The sequence below is a fragment of the Myotis davidii genome, unplaced genomic scaffold, assembly GCF_000327345.1.
Source record: "Myotis davidii unplaced genomic scaffold, ASM32734v1 scaffold192, whole genome shotgun sequence".
NCBI classification, from domain to species: Eukaryota; Metazoa; Chordata; class Mammalia; order Chiroptera; family Vespertilionidae; genus Myotis; species Myotis davidii.
This window is the reverse complement of record NW_006284346.1, coordinates 1,026,765-1,048,821: the sequence shown is the minus strand read 5'-3', so window position 1 is coordinate 1,048,821 and position 22,057 is coordinate 1,026,765. Positions and strand designations below refer to the sequence as shown.

General features: G+C 39.7%; 1 protein-coding gene across 2 annotated transcripts in view; it reads right to left on the bottom strand.

Annotated features, from left to right (window-relative positions):
• Positions 1-22,057, bottom strand: part of THRB (thyroid hormone receptor, beta) — a 287,111-nt gene that overhangs the window by 264,301 nt on the left and 753 nt on the right. The window contains exon 1 of one of the 2 annotated variants that reach the window (XM_015570920.1): positions 21,791-22,014. The exons of the other annotated variant lie outside the window; for it this stretch is intronic. The gene's annotated coding sequence lies outside the window, so the exon portion shown is untranslated. Of the gene's footprint in view, positions 1-21,790; positions 22,015-22,057 lie in introns of those variants that run through there. 2 annotated transcript variants of the gene reach the window in all.

The window sequence follows — 22,057 nt, the reverse complement described above, 5'->3', positions numbered from 1 at the left end:
TATTTTTCTGCTATATCTAGTTTGCTCTTTCTCTAGATGTAAATAAAATTCCACTCATTTTTTTTGTCAAATTTATACTCACACATGGTTTTAAGTATCAAACAGTTGTATAAGATTTGTTATGAAAGACTAGTCTCCCATTTCCCCCTCCCATCTCTTCCTCTCTATAGATAGCCACTCTAAGCTTTTTTATTTATTTATAGGAAAGAAGACTACCTCCATGTTCATAATGAGATGACTGTATTACTTGGCCTTTCAGTTTGAGACAGTATCTGTTTACTCCTCACTACGGAGGATGAGAACCAGCTCCTGTCTCTCCCTGCCCACCAAACATGTATACCCTTTAGCAAACATGAATTAGTTGCTTTAAGTGTTCCTCCTGTTCATTTTCTCTGTTCTCTCTTCCTGATATTTCTCTTATTAAAATGTTGGGCTGACTAAACTGATCCTTTATTTCTCCTGTTTTTATTTTTTCTCTCCTATTTGCCATTATCGTTTTCTCCTCCTTCCTGGGAGATTTTGTTACCTTTACCTTTTACTTTGTAGATTGACAGGGTTAGACATAACTCAGGGTGCCCTCTGTTCAATACCTTTAGGTCTTTCTCTTGTACTGCTCAGATTTCCAAGAAAAGGCTTTTTCAAATGATTGCCTTGCAAAGTAAAACATCTGGATGCTAGGGTTCTGGAAACCCCATCGATGGGGGAGGAAGCCTGGCAGTTTATATCCAGTATATGCACATTTACTTAATACACACACACACACACACACACACACACACACACACACACATGAGTTGGCCAAGCTGACTACTACTACTAGTATTCTTTAAAAACAGAGCAGGCACCACCTCCTCTGGGAAGTTCTCCCCAGTAGACACCTCAACCGAACCATCTCAAAGAACCCACGGTTTCCCCCTCTCCTAGCAGATATCCCCCTGCCTCTGTCACTGCCTAGTCAGACATCCTCACTATGAACCAGCTCTATGCGTTTTGGATTTCTGGGCTCTTGGCACAGTCACTAGCATATAATAGGTCGGACAGGTTCATGAGTTATTAATTAATTCCTGAGGGAGCCCAGGCAAGAGAGCTGCTTGTACATGCAAGAGCCACACAGGAGCTGGGAAAACACTTCAAATAAACCACCCTGTCATGGGTCCTACCCCTGGTTGTGAAACTCTACCACAAAACAGGGCGCCCCAGACAAGTTTTCCCCCTTAGATGTCTGGTTATTCTTATCATATTCCTACATATAAGTCAGGGGAAGCATTCAATCTACTTCTTAGGAGTATAATTAAATATCTCTGTGAATAATTACCATTGTTTTTAAAACATGACAGTTCCAGATACATAAAAAAATCAAAATACATCATTACTAAGGAAAACTGAGGTATAAGGAAACTAGGCAAGAAATAGCTACTGGATATAAGAATACATTCTACTAACTTATTTGGTGGGAAGTGTTGAAAAGCAACAAACTATGAATAGGTGTCTGAGCTGGTGCTGAGTGAGGTACGAGTAAGGAACAGAAAACAGTTTGGGTAACTTATTTTTATAACTACCTTATCTATGACAGGCACAATCTGTTAGAATCTGCACAAAGCTTCAAGTTAGCAAGGGGGCAACAAGCAAACAATCTGATGCAGACTGACATTTCAATGAATGAAATCAATGTTTTATAGTCATAAAATTTTAAAGTCTAGTAAGTCCGGCCTCCTCCTCAAGGTGTGGGTGCTGTCCATGTCCTCATAGAGGCCAAGAAATACTCCCAAAGCTGAAGCCCTGGCACTATTCCTGGGCCACAAAACTGGCAAGTAGCTTTTATACTCTTCAGTCACAATGTGACCCACACTGACTTTGCCCAATATCAATAATAGTATTGATATGACAGAAGTCTACACACAAGACACAAGCTAGATGCTTTGCAAATACTATCTCTTTTGACCCTTTGGAACAACCCTGTAAGAAAGGTGTTCTAACCTCTGTTTAAAGGTGAAGGAACTGAGTCACAGAGAGTTGGTAATGTCATTAAGGACACACAGCCAATAAGTGGAGAGGTACCAACAGGGTAGAGGACATGTAAATGTAGTACATAAGGACATAGACTGCCTAGATTCCAATATCTGTTACATGACTTACTAGCTATGTGACCTTAAGAAAGTTGCTCAACCTCTCTGAACATACTTACTATATACGCTTGTTTGTTATAAGGATTAAATGAATTCACGTGCAAAGCATTTGAACAGTGCCTGGTACCACAGAAGTATTTGTTAAATACATAAAAGGATGAATCAAATCCAAGTTTATCTGGTTCCAATGTATACACTCTTAACAAAGACTCTTCCACATTTTGATTTCTCAAGTGTTTGAAGGAAGCTACTACTTCTCTGAAGTGTCTCTCTTCCCCATAATCTCTTCTTTTCTCAATACTCCTTAACATTACCCAGTTGCCAGAATTCTTCCCATCCTTCTAGCTTCCTTCTCACTGAAAGAGTGGGACCCCAAATTGCTTCAACAATTCAGGAGACGACAGTAATCTCTTTAGATGTGAGTAAAACTTGTACTTTCAATGCAGTCGTTTCCATGCAGGGTGCTCAGGCCAGGGCCATCAGCATCACCTGAAAACTGGTTCAGGATGTAAATTCTCCAGTTGTATGTATGTATGTATGTATTTATTTATTTATTTGGTATTGTTTTATTGATTTCAGAGAGGAAGGGAGAGGGAGAGATAGAAACATCCATGATGAAAGAGAATCCTCGATCAGCTGCCACCTGCACACCCCCCACAGGAGATCGAACCCACAACCTGGGCATGTGTTTTGGTTGGGAATTGAATCATGACCTCTTGGTTCATAGGTCAATGCTCAACCACTGAGCCATGCCAGCCGGGCACAATCTGTATTTTAACAAGCCTTCCATGTGATTATGACACAGTTCAAGTTTGGGAACTATTGTTTTAATGGAACTTACGGCCACTGTGAGGGTTGAGGCACTGCATTGCTTACCAGCTCATACTAAATTGATGATCGGTGGTCTCCTAGGATTTGCACCCCCAATGTGTATCTAATGTAATACTGTGGTTTTAAATCCTCTTCTAGGCTTTCTTGATTTGAACTTACTGTTCCAGCCTCTCAAAAGCTAAGTCCAAGCTCTTTGTTTAGCATATTGGCTCTCCCCTCCAGCTTTGTGACCCCTGAACATTTGTATGTCACTCATGCTTTTATGGTGGCACCTACAACACCCACATAGAGTTGGGGCATAAGGCCAGAGGCCCTTGGCAGATCCTCCTCCACCAGCCTGATATTATTTTTTTAATATATTTTATTGATTTTTCACAGAGAGGAAGGGAGAGAGATAGAGAGCCAGAAACATCGATGAGAGAGAAACATCGATCAGCTGCCTCCTGCACATCTCCCAGTGGGGATGTGCCCGCAACCCAGGTACATGCCCTTGACCGGAATGAAGCCTGGGAGCTTTCAGTCCGCAGGCCGACGCTCTATATCCACTGAGCCAAACCGGTTTCGGCAAGCCTGATATTATTTAATGAAAACATGCTGTGCATATGACTGTTCAACATGTGAAATTTCCTATTATCAGCCTGCAAATTTCCATCTTATCCAGGTGGACACCATGAGAGACTTGCTTTCCTTATGAGCAGAGCAGCTATTGGCATTCTTCTACCTTTTTCCTACTCTTCCTTCTCCCCCATCCAGGAGAAAATGGCCTGGAAGCCAGGCAGACTAAAGGTGTAGCCCTGCTTAGACTAGTTCCTTTTACTTTTACACTAAGAACTTCTTAATCCCACTCTTTACCGCAGGCAATTTTTAAGCCATTTTTTTTTACAGAATTGGAAATTAAAAGCCGGAGAAGTAATTTTTTCTTAATATCATATCAGCCATATTTATATTAGTGGGGACACCCATATTTATATTCAGGTATGCCTTAATAATTCACCTGCCATGTTATTATACTATTGTGGTTGAATGTGATAGGACAAATCAAGATGTTCGGATGATTTCTGAGACCTTGACCCTCTTAACTTACCCTTTAAACCAGAGAATACTAAACTTAGCTATTGACGGTCAAAACAGCCCATATTCCAGCTACCAGAATGATAACATCTTGAAACATCTACAGGGATCTAGCACTTCGGTACCCTTCTAGAAGAATCCCCTCAAGTATGTAGACACATCTGGCCATAATGCATTTTGTCCTGAAGACGAATAGCCCCTACAAAGAAAAGTCAACTTTGCAAAAGGCTAGCTAGAACATAAAGCCAATTGTCTCCTACTGTTCTCTCTGCCAATCTTCATGAAGTCAAGTCCTGGGCTTGTTTAAGGGTGATTCATCCGTCTATGGAAGGAGTGCCAAAAGCAACTGTACAAAAGATTGCTTTCCTCACGTCCCTAATTCCTGAGGACCTTGAAGTCACTTAACGTAATGTAAGCAATTATGTGCTTCCAGGTCTGGCAGACAGTTGAGTAATAGTGGAAGGGAACATTACTCAGGTCTTCTCACAGGCACATTTCAAAAGAGTCCAACCAAATTGATTGACGGAAGACTCAGTTGTACTTGGTGAAGTAAGCAACACAGGCTCTGCGGAACTTCAAACAGCAGCTTTGCACTTTTGTGGCCTCTTTGCCAAATTTTTCTATCTTTCTTTGCAGACAAAATATGAGCTTGCCTATGATTCCCCACCTGCCTTATCTTCTCATATACTATTTCCTTCCTGTTCTCAATGTCAATGGGCTGGCCAAACCCTCCTGATACGATGAGTATTGTAATTGATAAATAAAGTAGAGCAAAAGTCCAAATGATAAAATGCACAAATAAACACAATTTTGCCATTTTAAAATATAACAGAAAATATTAGCATCAATTTTATTTTAAGAACCTAGCATTTTCTTCAAAAAGTTACACCTGTTTTGATGTCAATTTTTAAAGTATTACGAATGATATATTTATACATAGAGTATCAGGACTCAGAAACCAGAGACAATAAAAAAAGCTTACTGTGTACTTTATGTGATATTACACTAAAGTTTCCAATCAGAAGATACTCTTACATAGTATCTTTGATTTCCAAATGAATATTCTGATTTACTATTGAGTAGAAAATGAACAAGTCTTCAGGATATGTACAGTACCCCTTCAAAAGCACAAAACTAATGCCAAAGCAACATGAGGAGATAACTTGAAGATTTAATCCTCAATGAGTGTGGACACAGGATAAGACCAGACATGATACTCTGGCTATCATGCTCAGTTATTTCATAGCGGAAAAATACTATCCAATCACAACTCTCTTCGCCGCTAAGTCCTATATCCGGCCTCACAATACTTCTCAAGTACATCAGCTGCCAAAACCTATGTGAGTTGGCACAAAACTATTTTCTATCCTAGTCTTTGTGAAAGTAATACTATACCAGAATCTGTAGTATTAACATCTACTGTCAGGGTTAGGTTTCTTATGTGGAAAATAAAAAAAGCTACCATAATCCAAATATGCAATACTTCCAGCAAGGACTCTGTCTCTGATACATCATTTTAAAAAAAATTCAGTTTTTTTTATGCATCAGAAGACTGTTGCAAACAATGCATGCTATGCATAGGTAACTATGGAACTGGAGGTATAAGGAGATGTTCAAGCTCCAAACATTGACAGATGGGCACCGTTGATTTGACTGTGTGAACTCATATCAGATTGGTGCACATTAAAACATTTCCTTTTCTTACTAATTTTAAAAGTGTGTATATGAAATCTGTCCAAGATGCTGTAGATAGAAGAATGACTGCCTACAATGAACTGCACTTTTAATTGAAAGAACATAACATCTATGATAAATCACAAAGGAAATCTACGATACTAACATGTGGTTTTTTCTATAGCTAATGTTCTAAAAACAAAATGTTCTATTTGGCATGGATCTCAAATGTGTCATGTTCTCATTAGTCTTGTGGGTAACAGTGCTACTTTATACAACTGTAGCCATCATGCAACAGGAAGCAGGAGTCTGAAATACAAAGTTAGGATTTTTTTTTCCAACAAGCAAAAAAAAAAGAGAAGCTAAAATAGATTATGGCAAATATGAATATGAGTAACTACAACTTAATATTATTGAAATTAATGTTTTATTTGGTAAAATAAAAAATAACTTATGAAAAATCAAAGCACAATATTGAGAAATTGTAGCTTATTCCATTTAGAAATAAATGTAAGAAATTGTTATAATCTACTACCACTTATAATATCTCCAATATCCTTTCTCATATTGCTCTCAGACTATATATATATACTTAACACATAGTCAACATATATTCAAATTATATATTCGTATACACTCAAATTATGTAATTTGAACATATACACACATACACGCACACACACACACACTCAAGGGCTGTGTACTAGCAAACAGATTAGTTTTGGAACAAGAAAACAGGATAATTAAAGACAGAGTGAGCAAAACCACATAATTTAACACTTCACCTGAGAGGGAACACTAGTTTTCTCACCTTTTATAGCATTTACAATTCTCCCAAAAACACAGCATTCTTAAAGAATATGGACACCATCATTTTTTAGAATTTTAATAAAACTAAAATTCTATATAGTTGATACTACTTATTTCAGAAGAAAATAAACATGTTCACTGTTCCCTAAAAAACATACTTGAAGTCATGTTTCATAAAATATCACTTTAAATAACTCACTGGCATCTAAGTCAACACGCCAGGAAGCAATCATTCCATCAGAACCAGAGGCCCCACGCATCTGGGGGGAAATTCCTTCCGAAGGAGCCCGAGAGGACAGTTGGGAAGCTCAGAAAGGGCCCTTCGGTGGGCCCAGCTGCCGTGAGCCGGGCAAAGGCACTTTCAAAGACAAGTCATTGTCTGGCACAGATCCTGCCTGCGAGACTGAAAGCACTTCCCTGTAACCGTGTCTCCTCCTGGCATTGGCACCCTCCTTCACAAAGCGCCTGGGTTTCACCCCCGAGGACTAGTTCTTTCCCACACGTGGTGAAATCTGACTCGGCAAGGTCTCCGCACACAGACCCGCGCTTGAAGAGTGACATGGTTTTCTTTCCTTCGACAGGGTGTTTAGTATCTTTGGGAGGATTAATGCCACACACTTAGACAAGAACGCCTTTGAAAGTTACATTATCTGCATTTCTTCAACGCTCATTCAGCTTTCCGGATTTGGAAAAGTAAATGTTTCATGTTAATGTCTTGTCTTAATGGTTACCATCTTCGATCAGAGGCTGAAACAAAATATTGAAATGAAAATTTTTCTTTTCCAAATCTGCAAAGCTAAGTGAGTATTGAAGAAATGTAAATGATTAAGCTTCAAAATAATTTTTTAAGTGTTTAGCATTTATGCTTGTGAAAATATAAAATCTTAAAACTGCAGCGTCACTTTTTGGGACAGCCTGTATCTCCCATAACCTGGGGAATTTCTTTTCAAGGACTCTGAAACCGGTAAGCATGTCCTTTGGCCAGCCTACAGTTTTATTTGTTTGTTTTATATTCTCCTGGTTTAAGATGAGCTTTTCTTTAAAGCTGTCTTTTTTAAGATTGCAAAATGTTCTCTGACAGAGCACTACTTTCTGAAATTGTAATTGAAATAATTTTAACATTCAGATGTGCTATTTTGACATTTTATTTGTTCAGGAATCTGACTTGGAGAATATAATAACCTCATGATTGTGGGTTAGAGCAAAGTCTTAGAGAGAATGAAGGCAGTGTTGCAAAGAGATGATGGGGCAGAGGAAGCAGGTAGATGATTTGGCCATGCCTCCTATTTCAATGGTTTGCTTTCTAGTTGATCCTATACCAATCATTAGTGGGGTCAGTTCCACCATTCCAGCTAAAGGCAGCCTGTACCTTGTGAGAACCAAACACAAGTACAAAGCAAAACAGTGATTCTCAATGAGTATCTGTAGTATTAACATCTATTGTCAGGGTTAGGTTTCTTAGGTCTAAATGGGGGTTACACCTAAGCTGCATGGTCATACACCAATGACAAGAAAGGCTCACATAGTAGATGCTGCTGGTGCCTTCACCCTATCCCCATGGGCTCCACTTCAGTGCCCCCAGCTTATCTTCCAACTGACCAAAACTGCATTCCTTTGCCTGGAGGTGTGCTCTTGGCTGCCCAAGTGGTAGTCCTGAAATGTCAGGAAACCAATGGCCTCTGGAGGCAGTCCTCACCTAATCCCTGGCAGGTGAATAAATATACACTCACTTGCCTCTTGGGTGGGGTACCTATGAGGCACCTGCTCCCCATTGTCTCCCAGAATTCCCCAATGTGACTAAGATCCAGGTGCCCACAGTGGTAACTGGTTTGATAACATTCCCTTTCGGGCGGCTGTTCCTGCCCTGGCTCCCTTTCCCACTCATCTATTGGTGTTTTCTTCACTCCCTCCCTAAAATAACTTGCATTTAAATTTTCACCTCAGGGTCTGCTTCTGGGGAACCCAAAGTCTAATGATACGTCTTTTGAAGGGATACCGAGCTGGCAGGCACTGGATCCTCAGGTTCCTCTGATGTAAGGTTTCTCTGGGTCCACAGTATCCCTTTCTCAGAGGGGCTGATGTTCTCATTTTCGAGGCCTGAGCTCAGAATCGTTAGGTCCCTCTGAGTCCCACTTCTCTCAGACCATCAGAAACATATCCTCTGGTATATTTCTTTCTCTTCCATTGACTGAAGAAGCAAAACCACATCTTTTCCTCAAAAATGGCAGGAAATAATGCCTATCAGTCTCAAATGCCACTAAAGTTCAAACTTTTGCTCGAACTCATCTAAGGAATAGCCTTGGCTCCAAGAAGGGGTCTTACTCTAGTGCTGGAAAGAGACCAAAGTGAGGAGGAATGGCTGCCTTGGTTCAAATGAAACTTGGACGAATCACCAGTGGGGACTTAAAACCATAAAATAATAAAAATAAAAGTTGTTTCAAAATACTGCTTAGATAAAGAGAAATGAATTGTAACCCCCCTCCGGGTGATGTTAAAACACTCGTGTTCCATGTAATGGAAATTCTGAGACACTAAAAATTAAAAACAAAACACAAAGTCCACAAAAAAGCTAAGAGTTGTGACAGATGTCACAGCAGCAATGTGTCCAATAGGCTCTCACATGAGCAAAAGGAACATTTAAAAACTGATGTAGCTTGACCTTTTCCAAATCGTCTCAGAATGTTGTCCTGCAGAAACTTGAACCCATCACCTAAGGAAGTCCTTGTGGTCATGCAAGTTGAGAAGTCAGACCACCTACCTTGGGGGTCTATTTACAGTAAGCCGTTCTTTTTTAAAAAATGTATTTTATTGATTTTTTTACAGAGAGGAGGGGAGAGGGAGAGAGAGTTAGAAACATCAATCAGCTGCCTGTTGCACACCCCCTACTGGGGATGTGCCCGCAACCAAGGTACATGCCCTTGACTGGAATCGAACCTGGAACCCTGGAGTCCATAGGCCAACGCTCTATCCACTGAGCCAAACCAGTTAGGGCGACACTAAGCTATTCTTAAGAATCTTTCTTTACAAATCCTCAGAAGCCACTCTTCTCAGATCATAGATTTTTTGTTGGGTTTCATCTTTACAGAGAACATCCTCTTTGGGGCCCTGATTTCTTGCCAACTTAGTTGAGGAGATGGGAAGATCTTCTACCTCAGTTCTTAAGTGTGGATAGCTTTTTTTTTTAATTTTTTTAAAAGGGAAAAGAACAGCATTGCTTTTCTGTTGGACAACCTATTCCCTTATTTATAATGCAGGACAGCAGGGCCTTGTAAGTGTATATTCTGGTTCATCTGAGGACACACGGTTGTTCATTTTAAAATTAGACTCATCCTAATTAAATGAAGACAGCCTACAGCAGGAAAGTATTACTCAGCACCTACTGCTGGACTCTGCGCTTCTAGACTCCACTGAACTTGTTTAACACACAGTCCCTGCCCTCTTGGAACTTCAAATCTAGTAAAGAAATATCCATCTCATTGACAAATATGAGGCTTGGTCAGTGAATGGTGAAGAATATATATAATAAATGACTAACCATGTAACCTTTGGACAAGATGGTAAAGGAAACGTCACTGAAGTGGCATGTTTCAGTCAAGCAGAAGCAGAGAGAATTTGGATCTCAATCCTCATTAATTACAGAAGGATATCTGGAGCTCCTTGAATGAAGGATATTGGGATGCTAGGTTGAAACAGAAGCAAAGGAAAATATCTATTGGATTTTAAAGGACAGAGTTTGAATTTGGATGGCTGAAGAACAAGGGAGGGGAGTAGCTGCTATAAAAAAAGAAGTAAGGCCAAAGCCGGTTTGGCTCAGTGGATGGAGCGTCGGCCTGCGGACTGAAGGGTCCCGGGTTTATATGTATATATAAAAAAGAAGTAAGGTAGGCAGCTTAAGCCCCATATTCAATATAAGTGAGAGAGCTAAGTTTGCATTCAAGAGGCCAGAATCCTGGGCAGGTAACTGAACATCTATTATTCTCATTTTCTATAAGCCCTGAGGGTTGGCTATAACACACTTGGCCAATCACTGCTCCTTGAGAAGACTTTTAAATAGGACATTACTGGTGTTTATACTGTGGGTTACCCTGAGCCCAGAGACCCTAGTGATGAGCCAGTAACAAGTTGGGGGTTATTAAGAGAATTATTTCTCATCTATTAGTGAATACTAGAGGCCCGGTGCACGAATTCTTTCATGAGCAGGGGCAATCAGGGGCGGCGCTGGCCAAGGGGAGGGGCCGTGGGCAGTTGGCTGGCTGGCCCTGCCCTTCTGGTTGAACTCCCAGTCGAACTCCGGGTCGAGGGGACAATTTGCATATTAGCTTTTTATTATATAGGATTAAGAATTAGCTAAATTCTGTACCTGAGAGGCATATGTCAGGATTCATTTCTTAATATGGCAAATGTTAATTTTCAAAATATTGCAAACTATTTTACAAAAATAGACTTGTAGAGTTGAAGACAGACCTACCTACGCTAATATAAAGGCACACAAATATTTTTTCTTTTATGTGTCCTCAAAATAATACTTATCATTGGTTAGTGTTATTTCTTGATAATCCAAAAGGCATGTGCCCTTTGCACTTCCTTACTTCTTAAGAATAAGGCATTTTAATAATAATTAAATGGTAAGGTTTTCAGAAAGATAAAATGTGGATAGTTAGAAGGAAGAAGTTTCTTTGTTCTTTTCACTTACCTCACATTTATAATTCATGCCCCTCTTAAATTTCCTTCATGGGAGCTACTTCTATAGACCTGGTTGAATATTTGATAAAGCATGTTGATAATTTGGGAAGGGAAACAAACAAAAACATCCTTTTGACTAAAAAAGGGAGGGTTTCCCATTGTAGTAAGCAATGATAAGTAGGGTAAATATGAGAAAAACTGGTATTTTTAGTCAAGACATTATGTAATGAGTCATTTATTTAAACAGTCTAAAGCTCTGTAAAATGATTCCAGGAAAATGGCTTCAATATCTCTCTGTCAACACACCAAGACTCAGCTCTCGCCTCTGCTCCCTAACAACTCTACTTTAAATTTTATTTCCCTTCAAAATAAATGAGCACATTAATGATGTGCCAGGGTCAATCACAAACTCCCAATACTATGTGTACATCAGGGCCAACACTGATCTACCAAAAAAATCAAAATGATGGTCAAAGACTAAAAGGAAAAGCCAGGGCCAGCAAGACTGAAGACAGCCCCCTAAGAGTGAGAAGGAAATCAGGAAACAGAATTAGGTCAGATAGGAGGGTGGTACTGCACCAAAAAATAGAACTGGATTACCTCATTACTATAAAGATATTTCCATCCCTTGCCTTAAAAAACAACAAGACAGTAATGTGATGAAATCTACATAAGAATTAAAAAAACAGAGTAGCACAGTGTGGCCAACGTAGTTCATCAAACAATCCTTGCTCCCCATCCTATAGTATAGAGAAAGCAACTAGAAAGCAACTGCTCAGGAGGGACTATCTTACTCACTCTGCTTTATTTTTCTGGGGACATGTGATTCCTTCTCATCAGTGGAATTTGAGCAAAATGAGTTTGTGTCACTTCCAAGCCAAGGTAGTTAGGAAGCCAGTGAGCTTCTCCACGCCCACTCCCCTCTCAGTGGTCTGATGCAATGAACACATGACCTTGGAAGCCATGAGCTAGAGATGGAGGAGCCCACGACCAAAGGAATCGAGACTAACCCTGAACCACTGTGGAGCACAGGCAACAATCAGCAGAAACAGCAATTTTCAACTTCACATGAGTAAAAAATAAACTTCTAGTCGTGAGCTACTGTGCATTTTTAATTTTATTTCAATGGATAGTGTGTTTTTTAACCAATATATGTGGCAAAAAAAGAAAGTGTTGCAATTACTTGAAATAATGCATTTAAGTTATTTTTGCATGAATTTGTTGGAATTATAGGTTTTTAAGGCTAAAGTTGGGTTGTCCCAATTACTAGCAGCTACAAATGGCTGTTGAACACTTGAAAGGTGGATAGTTGAAGTTAAGATATGCTGCAAATATAAAATACGCACCTGATAGTTAAGATTTAATCCAAAAAATAAATATCTCATTAATACTTTTCTATTGATTACATATTAATATTTTGAATATATTGGGGGAGATAAAATATTTTAATTATACTCACTAGTTGCTTTTTACTTATTTAAAATGTGGCTACTAGAAGATTTTAAACTATATATGTGGTTTGCAGTACATTTCTATTGGCTTCCTGCTGGGCTAGCAGGGGTTACTAAAGTGCAACCCACCATCTGCTTTTTTGTAAATAAAGTTTTATTGGTTCACAGCCATGCAGGTCTGTTTACATATTATCTATGGCTGTTTTTGTACTACGACAACAGAGTTGAGTATCCACAACAAAGACTGAAAAGCTGAAAATATTTATTTTATATACTATTTTTAGAAAATGTTTGCCAACTCCTAGGCTAAGGATTACTTTGAGATTATCTAACTTGTAAACTCCTATCATTTTATAACTAAGGAAATTAAAACTCAGATAAGTCAAGAAACTTGTCCAAAATATTTTTATCCTTAAGTTGGTAGTATTTCCACATCACTCTCATTCATTCATTCCCTCATTCTCCACCATCTCTAATTTTGATCATTAAAGAAATAAAATTCCTATCAGTCTGAAAATCAACGAAATACTAAATAATCTCAACATCACAATGTTAATTCAATGTAGTCATGTAGAATATATTTCCATCTGACACAGAAACTGTAGGCATGTACACACAATAGCAGAGAACCCTTGAGTAATATTCAGCTACAAATAGGCTGTGAGATGGTCTTTAAGCTTCACTTGAAACATTTTAAAGAGGATCTATCATGCAATCTTCTTTCAAATTAAACTTGAAATCTCCCTAAGTGCAGATCTGCCTTGCTAAGAAGATTCATTATTAGAATTAGATTAGAAAAAATTTGCCACATCTTGGAGAAAGTAAAATATGCTCCCTAAGTGCAGACCTTGCTTGCTAAGATTATTAGGGTTAAATTAGAAAAATTTTGCCACATCTTGGAGAAAGTGAAATCTGTTCCCAAAGACTTTACAACAACATTTAACTGCTTCAGTTCCAGCAGCCATCATCTCTCAATGGATTATTCTAAGGGTCTCATCATTTCCAGTTTCTCTCCCACACAAGACCTGTCCCAAAGAACTCTTCTAAAATAAAAATCTGATTTCCTGAACACTCGGTCTCTTCATGTTATCAAGACAAAGTCCATCTTCCTTATTGTGGTCTGGAAAGTCTTCATCATGTGACTCCTACCAGGTCTAATACCCTCATTTATTGTCCTTTTCACATTAGTCAGACACTTGGGCTCCTTGCAATTCTTGGGGTCCTTGCTATTCCCAGACACTTCATACTTTAATCCCACTTTGTACACTTATATATGGTGTTCTTACTGCCTAGAACTCTCCCCATTCCCAACTATTGGTTCTCACTGCACATTGTACTTACTCCATCATAGAACGTATCAATATTGTAATTGCTTGTTGAAGTATTAATTCTACCACCAGTAGAAATAGCTAATGTTTGGGGATACTTAACTGTGGGTCAAGTGCTACATGATTTCATTTACCCTTCGCATTTTATAGATGAGGAAACTGAGCACATACAATAAAGCCAGGTGAAGCCAGAATATGAACCCACACATTCCCACTCCACAGTCCTGGTCCTTAACTCTACACCCAGTGGATTTCAATGGGGGTGAATTTGTTTCCTATGAGACATTTAGCAGTATCTGGAGACATTTTTGAATGTTGCAACTGGAGTGTGGGGCAGCAACTGGCATCTACTGGATAGAAGCCAGTGATGATACTAAACATCCTACACAACACAGGACAGCCCTCCACTGCAAATAATTATTTGGCTCAAATGCCAATATTTCAGAGGCTGAGAAACACTGTCCTACACTAAATCAATTCCTGTACATTGTCCCAGGATACCAGGGCACCTACCCTAGAGCTTGGCATCCAGTAGATGCCTGATGCACATACGATGCATGGATGGATAGATAAATGATAAATGGATGGATGAATTGAAGGATGGGAAGAAGGTTGGAGGGAGCAATAGATGGATAGACAAACTTCAGAAGAAGAAAAAGGTTTGAAGGCTCAGTTTTTGTGGCAACTTCAATAAAGGTAAATCTGATCACATATTCTTAATTAACAGTAAATGAATGCATATAGAGTACAATACAGCCGTGGGCAAACTATGGCACGCGGGGCGGATCTGGCCCGTTTGAAATGAATAAAACTATTGAAAAAAAAAGACCGTACCCTTTTATGTAATGATGTTTACTTTGAATTTATATTAGTTCACACAAACACTCCATCCATGCTTTTGTTCCGGCCCTCTGGTCCAGTTTAAGAACCCATTGTGGCCCTCAAGTCAAAAAGTTTGCCCACCCCTGTCTAGATGCTGCCTTCACCTTAGCAATACCTTACATTTACAAACCTATAGAACATGAGATCAAATTAAAAAGCCAATTTAATTTTTTTTCCAAGAGGCCTCAGAGGGACAAGATAATTTTCAAATCGCTTTCAGAATAAATTGAGATGTTCATCACTGCATAGACCATCAACAGTTAAATTGTTTTTAAAAAGGCTTTTTTTAAGATAAGGTTCTCCTGGTTTCTTTTTAAAAAATAAAGGACAAATAATACAAGACTATATACAATCTGCTATTTTCCTCTATTGTAGCTACCATTCAAATATAAGCCCACTATTCTAGATCTCCAGATGGTGGAAGTGGAGTAGAAATTACAGTGAAGCTTAGGTGAAATTCAAAAAAGTAAATAAAAACACATATAACAGAAATTGACCATTTTCTGGCTTATGTAAATGAATACCTCTTAACATCAAAAACAAAGTCAAGAAAAGATATGTTTTATGATTATAATATACTAATATAATATAAAGAATTTGTGCACAGGCCCGCCCCAATCTGGCCCACCCTCTGGTGGAACTCCCAGTTGAGGGGACAATTTGCATATCAGCCTTTTATTATATAGGAGATTAAAAATAACCAAAATTTGGCATTATTTTTACATCGTCCCCCAAACACTTCAACAATGGCAGCATTAATCAGTGTTGTATACAAATTGACAGGTTGTTGTTTTTTTTGTGGAAAAAGCAAAAAAATCTTCTGCTTTGGGACTAGAAACTGCCCCTTTGAGTTATCACTTATTCTGAAAGGTAGTCAGAGGTGAAAACAAATGAGACTAGTTTTTAAAGTGTAACACTATAGACTATTCCTTACAACCTCTTGTATTAAACTTTAGCTTTACACACACACAAAGAGAGACCCACACATGTACATGCATGCAAACACACACACCAAGTTTTTTTTAACTTTTTATTTTTTATTTATTTAATCAGTTTAATCTTCACCCAAGGATGTGTTTTCATGAGAGAGAGAGGAGAGAGAGAGAGAGAGAGAGAGAGAGAGAGAGAGAGAGAGATTTGAGAGAAAGAGGAGGGAAGATGGGAAGAGAGACACACACTGAGAAACATCAATGTGAGAGATATGCCAATCGGTTGCCTCCTATACGAGCCCCAAGTGAGGACTGAACTTGCAAACTGTTGGTATACAGGACAATGCTCCAACCAACTGAGCCACCTGGCTAGGGCCACAAATAAATATTTTGCTACCTACTTTCCATCTTGGATATTTATAACACACTCTAGAACAAAAATAGGCTCTGAAAACTCCCACACTATGTACTTAAACTCGGGATTTCTCAAATATAATTGGCCACAGGGTATCATAAGTAAGTAGTAAAATAAGTAAAAAGTAAAATACGATGAGGATCTGCCACAATACTCAGGATTATAAAGGACTAAAAGTGATGACAACCTTTGTGGCATGGGACACCAGCGTGACTATGGAATTGTCCCTGTGATTTGGAAGCTGGACATGGGAACCACAGCCAAAGCCCAGAGACACGCAGTACCTTTTTCACTCTCTGTGAGAACATGGCACACACCTGTCACAGAGGCAGAGTCTGCATGTATGGACGTGCAAGTAGGCGAGACTTTTAAGCTTGTGGAAGAGAAATATGAAAAACTGACCCAAACCCAGGAATGGCATGATTGTTATCATTTTTTTTTGAGCACCCATTCTGTGCAACCATTATTGAAATCTGGGAAAACAGTATTCTAAGAGAAACAAAAATAGAGGAAATGTATATTTGAGCCATCCTGAGAAGTATAGAACAATATCTGCCACAAGAATCAGCATACTCAATGGGTTCCTGAACGTCATAACCATACATTATGCCACTAAAACCATGACTATCTTTTCACTCGTCTCATCTCAAACATTCCTGAGCCACCAGAGGAGTCACACAAGTATGTTTCCCAAATTAAGAAGGCATACCTGCTGTTAATGTGCATTCCTTTGTCCAAGCTTTTACTTTAATCAGCTTATCACTCATGACTTTCTGAATAAATCTCTAAATTCCTGATCACAAAAGAGGAGCCATAATCCTTAAAGGCTGTCTTTTGGGACGAGGAAGTTGAATGAATAACTTAATTCAGATCAATCCTTTCCTAACTGCTATGTGTGCCCCATCTGAGCAAGTACATACATGTATATGTAATTATAAATACTGTTATATTATTATAATGTTATATGCACATTACGTATTATTAGCATATACATATATCATAATATACATATGATTGTATATGTTATATGTATATATGTGTCTGTCTGTACAGTGTAAAGGCTATACTCTGCTTCCTGGGACAGAGAGTCAAGGTTCTGGGTCCTAATTCCAGACTCTCCAGAGTTGCCATTTGGAAAAATTATCCAAATTCACAATGGAGCTCAGTTTCTTGGTCAATAAAAATAGTGCTGCACAAGAGCTGCCAGTCCATAAAGTCTCCAAAGTCCCTTGAAATTAGGGCAGTATGGACAAACCAACATTAGCATTGGACCTAGATCACTATTCTAGCTGTCAGTTGGCCAGATTCCTTAGAGGAGGGTATGGAAATACACTACTTGTGACTCAGTGATTTGGATAGTTCCCCCCCCCCCCCCCCAACCCCCGTACTTACTTAAATGTTACTTGACTAATAAGTTAGGGAACTTAAAGTGGAGAGTGAATATCCTTAATCAGAGACTTAGTGGCCTAAACATATTTAATCCCCACACCATGTGGATACCAAGAGAATCCAGGGCAAATCCCACTGCAATTTACACTAATACACAGGGGCTACTGAAACTATAAACAATCACTTCCTCAGACCAAAATAACTTTATTTCATCTAGGGGGCCATATAAGAGATCCCAATAAGCAGATCCATTCTATCACAGTGTAGACCATTTCAGAATCACTTTGTATTAATATATGCACATTGCCTCGAAGGTCACTGGGCTCGATGCTGAGCTACAAAATGACTAGCAAGGCCAGGCACATAGTAGGCACACAGATTTGTGTAGGCTGAATGAGGAATCAAATCCAGTAATCAAAATGACTTTAAGTAAAGCGAGGAGTTAACTTGCCGCCCATTACTCAACCACCTCAGACACTAGACTAAGCCCTTGAAGCAAAATAGCTGGGATATGATGCAATCTAGGCAGCAAACATTCATTTTGGGCAAAATCAAGTTAGAAGATGACACTGAATTTCAAAATCAGAAGAGAAAGAGAGGCACCACCCCTTCTCCTCCTAGATTGATTCTTTGAACAAGTGTTTCCCTGGGTCATGTGTGAAACACTTTGCTAGGTGCCGGGACTCATAGCCCCTCATCACAATTTCCGTGGGGAGACAGAAATGGACACCAAAAACAAGCTGCTGTACAGGGAGACAGGAGCTAGACAGAGTAAAACACGAAGCACCAAGGCCATCTGTTCAGAGAGGTTGTGGTCATAGTGTCATTTTCAAGTACCTTGCTGTCCTGTCCTCTCAGATTGCTTTAGTGAAAAGCTTGGCCGTGACACTGGATATTTGAGAAAGTCAGCCTAAAGAACATGTCAACCATTCATTCCTCTAGGTTTTCTGAGCTCTATTTCTGCCTTGGGGACAATCTTCAGGATCTCCACTGCTGGACCATGGCTTAGCTTATCTCCAAAGATAAACTCCCACTGGGTTACTTTACATCATTCTGCTTTCTGCATGTCTTTTCTCTCTAGGGTTGGTGCAAAACGTGATCATATACAATCTTTACTTCATTTTCTGGAGAACTGAAGTTCAAGTATTGGCCATTATATGATTTGATATTTCATAGGAGTATATACTAGTAGTCAGGCACTATAGAAGCACTCTGCCCATGTTATCTGAGATATCCTTATAACTTTAATGCGTACTCCAGTTCTCTTTTTTTTCTCTCTCTCTGAACTTGGCTACTGAGAAGCTCAGGGCTAAATTAAATACTCAAAAGCAATAAGCACTTAAGATCTCAGTTTATCTTTTGTCCCCTACCATTTTTTACCAGTTTCATCATTTTGTAGACCTTTTACATTTACTCAGACACGTTTCTGAGAGTTGATACTCTATCAAGAAAAACAAATTTCCATAATCATTTATTGTAACTTCCTTTTAATCTCAATTGTCAAAAAAGTTCCCACGACTAGCTAATTTGAAGATAACCCCTTGGGTACCACAGCTCAGTCAACCTGCAAACTCAGATAATGCAATATTTCCTATAATCACCTGGTTCAAAATCTGCTTATGGAAGTGGGCAAAGGGGGCAAAGGGAGAGGGTACAGAGTAACCACCAGGTCCATTCCAATCTACTTCCACGGGCTATTTCTGTCTCGTGTGGGATCCTGACAGTTTCATCTGCCCTTTCCCCAGCCACCACTTTTGTAGATCAGCTAGAGATACTGCTAGAACCTGCTGAGTGAGAAGGCATAGCTATCACCCAGTGATGTCTATTTCCTGGAATTTCACTCTTAGCACTGACAATACCGCTGGAATGCATAAAAATTCTGCTGCAACCCAGCATGTTGAAGGTCAAAGTCTTCAGGGATCTAGGTAAGGCAAACTGTTGCTGAGGAATTCCATGTACTCAAGGCAAATGCCCCCAAGAAAAACTCTCAGAAATAAAACTGTATCATCACTAACCTAAATGGGGCTAGCTTTCATCTTAAAAGAGAGAGATAAACAAAGATTGACCCATATATACATGGCACACACATATACAGGCACAGATCTTGGCCGACCCAATTGGTACCCATTTAGGATGCTTAGTCAGGTGTTTTGGTGAACACAATGTTTGGGTGCAACTATTCCTTTATTCAACAAAGATTTACTCAGCACCTACTGTGTGCCAAGCACGGTTCAAGATGTTGGAGGATCAAGAGTGAATGAGGCAGTCAAGATACTTTTTCTCATGGACTCATATTCTAGACATAGGTAATCAATAAAAAGAACCAATTGAAATGAACAGTTCAGATTGCAAATAAAACCAAGGATGGGGGGAGGGGAGGGGACAAAAAACAGTGTCTCGGAAGGAATGAGGGATGGCCTTTACTCAAGTGGTCAGGGAAAGGCTTTTTAAGAAGGTGACACATAATCTTACACTAGAATGACAAAAAGGAGCTAAACAAACCAACCACCTTTACTCTGATTTCCATCACAAAGATGAGCTTACTAAAAAAGAAATGTGCAATCTCATGTGTGGCTCCACACACCTGTGCTTCAAATAATTGCACCCCCCCCCCACCCAAATACACAGAACAAAACAAAGAAACAGAAAAGGAAAGGAATCCACAACTTTCTTAAGGAAACTTTAAGAAATAACCTTTTCTCAAAGATGTAGATTAAAATTTATTTTAATAGCAGAATTTACTACAAAGAATTTCTAGGGGAGAAATGGAACATTTATTACTCTTGGAAAGTCAGTTATTTTATAAAACAAATATTTCAATGTCAATAAAATTATGCCTTTGAATTGTAATGCCAACAGGAATTGCTTCATAAAACATAGTGCTGTGGCTATATTCAATACCATTTACTTCCACTTGCTGGAAAAGTGAAGCAAATCATATTTACTAGCAGATGGGCCTCCTTCTAATATATAACAAAACTTTGAAATTCCTGAAAATAGAATTCGGATAGTATCTATTTAACAATCACAAATAATAAATGGTTGTTCACCAATGCCTTCCCGTATAATACCCCAAATAAATCACTTAGTATTGAATTTCTGTTAGAGTCAATTAAAACACTTAGCCAAAACTAAAAACATCCATTACTCAAAAATACTTTTCATCAAAACACCGTTTTTTAAGAGAAAAATGTTTCCTAGCCCCTGACTTGTTTCAGAATAAGAGAGGTAAACAAGTGAATGAGGGAGCAGTCACGGTGAATAGTCAGAATGAATCATGGAATATTTTGACTAAAAGGCAAGTTTTACTTTGTAATCCAATGCATGCTATATATTTTTACAATATAAATAAGGATACTCGAGTAATAGAAGGCAAAGTAATGTAAAGATATTGCCCAAGGTCTACATTACCCAATACACCTGTTCCTGCTGTGCTTTAGGTGTTTGAACTTCAAAACAGGTCTTTAAAACAATCTCACTAGCACCTGAGACCAGTAACCTGCTAAGAGGTAGACTATTTCAATGTCTGTCTGTTTACTGATTAGGGGGTCCTGTTTGAATCTTCATGAATCCTAACTCTGTGCGGAGAGGGGGGAGAATGAAGAATCTGAACTTATCTGTGCAGATAAATTCTTTCCTTTGACTCACTTTACAAATTGTTATGCTCTAGACCCTTGACGGTTTCCCACTTGGGGAAAATTAGACATTTAAAATTAACAACTAAAAACTCACCCCATGCTCCCTCTCCCCAACAAATCAGAGGCTTAAGACTTAGCACTAATAATAACCCTCCAATGGTCATTGGGAAATCCTTTTCCAAAGTGACCACAGCAGCTAAGGACAAAATCCACGAGGAGTAAAAAATACTCCCCCCAAATGAGTCCTTCTGGGGGGGGGGGCAGAGGGGGGTCACACAGCTGGCACAACTCCTGGTATCAGAACCCACTTCGGGCCACTCAGACAGAGATGCTGCGTCAAGAGAAGCGAGGCAAAGAAGTGCGACTCGGGAGCCTGGCGAGATCGCCGCGGACCCGCAGAGGAGGCGGGAGACGCCAAGTAGCCAGGCACCGGTGACAGCGCACGCCAATATTCAGGATTCTTCTCCTTTCCAAACCCGGCAGTTCCCGGGCAGGAGCAAAAGGGGGGAGGGGGGACCCACAGTCCCTTTAAACCGCACCCCACCACCCCCGTGTCTGCCAACCTTTTCCGAATTCCCGTGTCACAGAACTTCCTCATCATGGAAACTTCCACTCGGTTCGGCGCCGAGGATGCCAAACTCCATTTCACAAGGAGCCTGTCAACAGCCGGTTGGGGTTTGAGACACGGAGCCGCTGCGAGGGGAGCGGGCACCCAGCTCTGCCACGGCCCACGCCGCGGCTCCGGGAGCGCCGCTGCGCGCTGCCCGGGCGCCAGAGGGCACATCCTCCCGGACCCGGGGCGCAGAAACCCCGCGGAGGCAGGGCCCCGG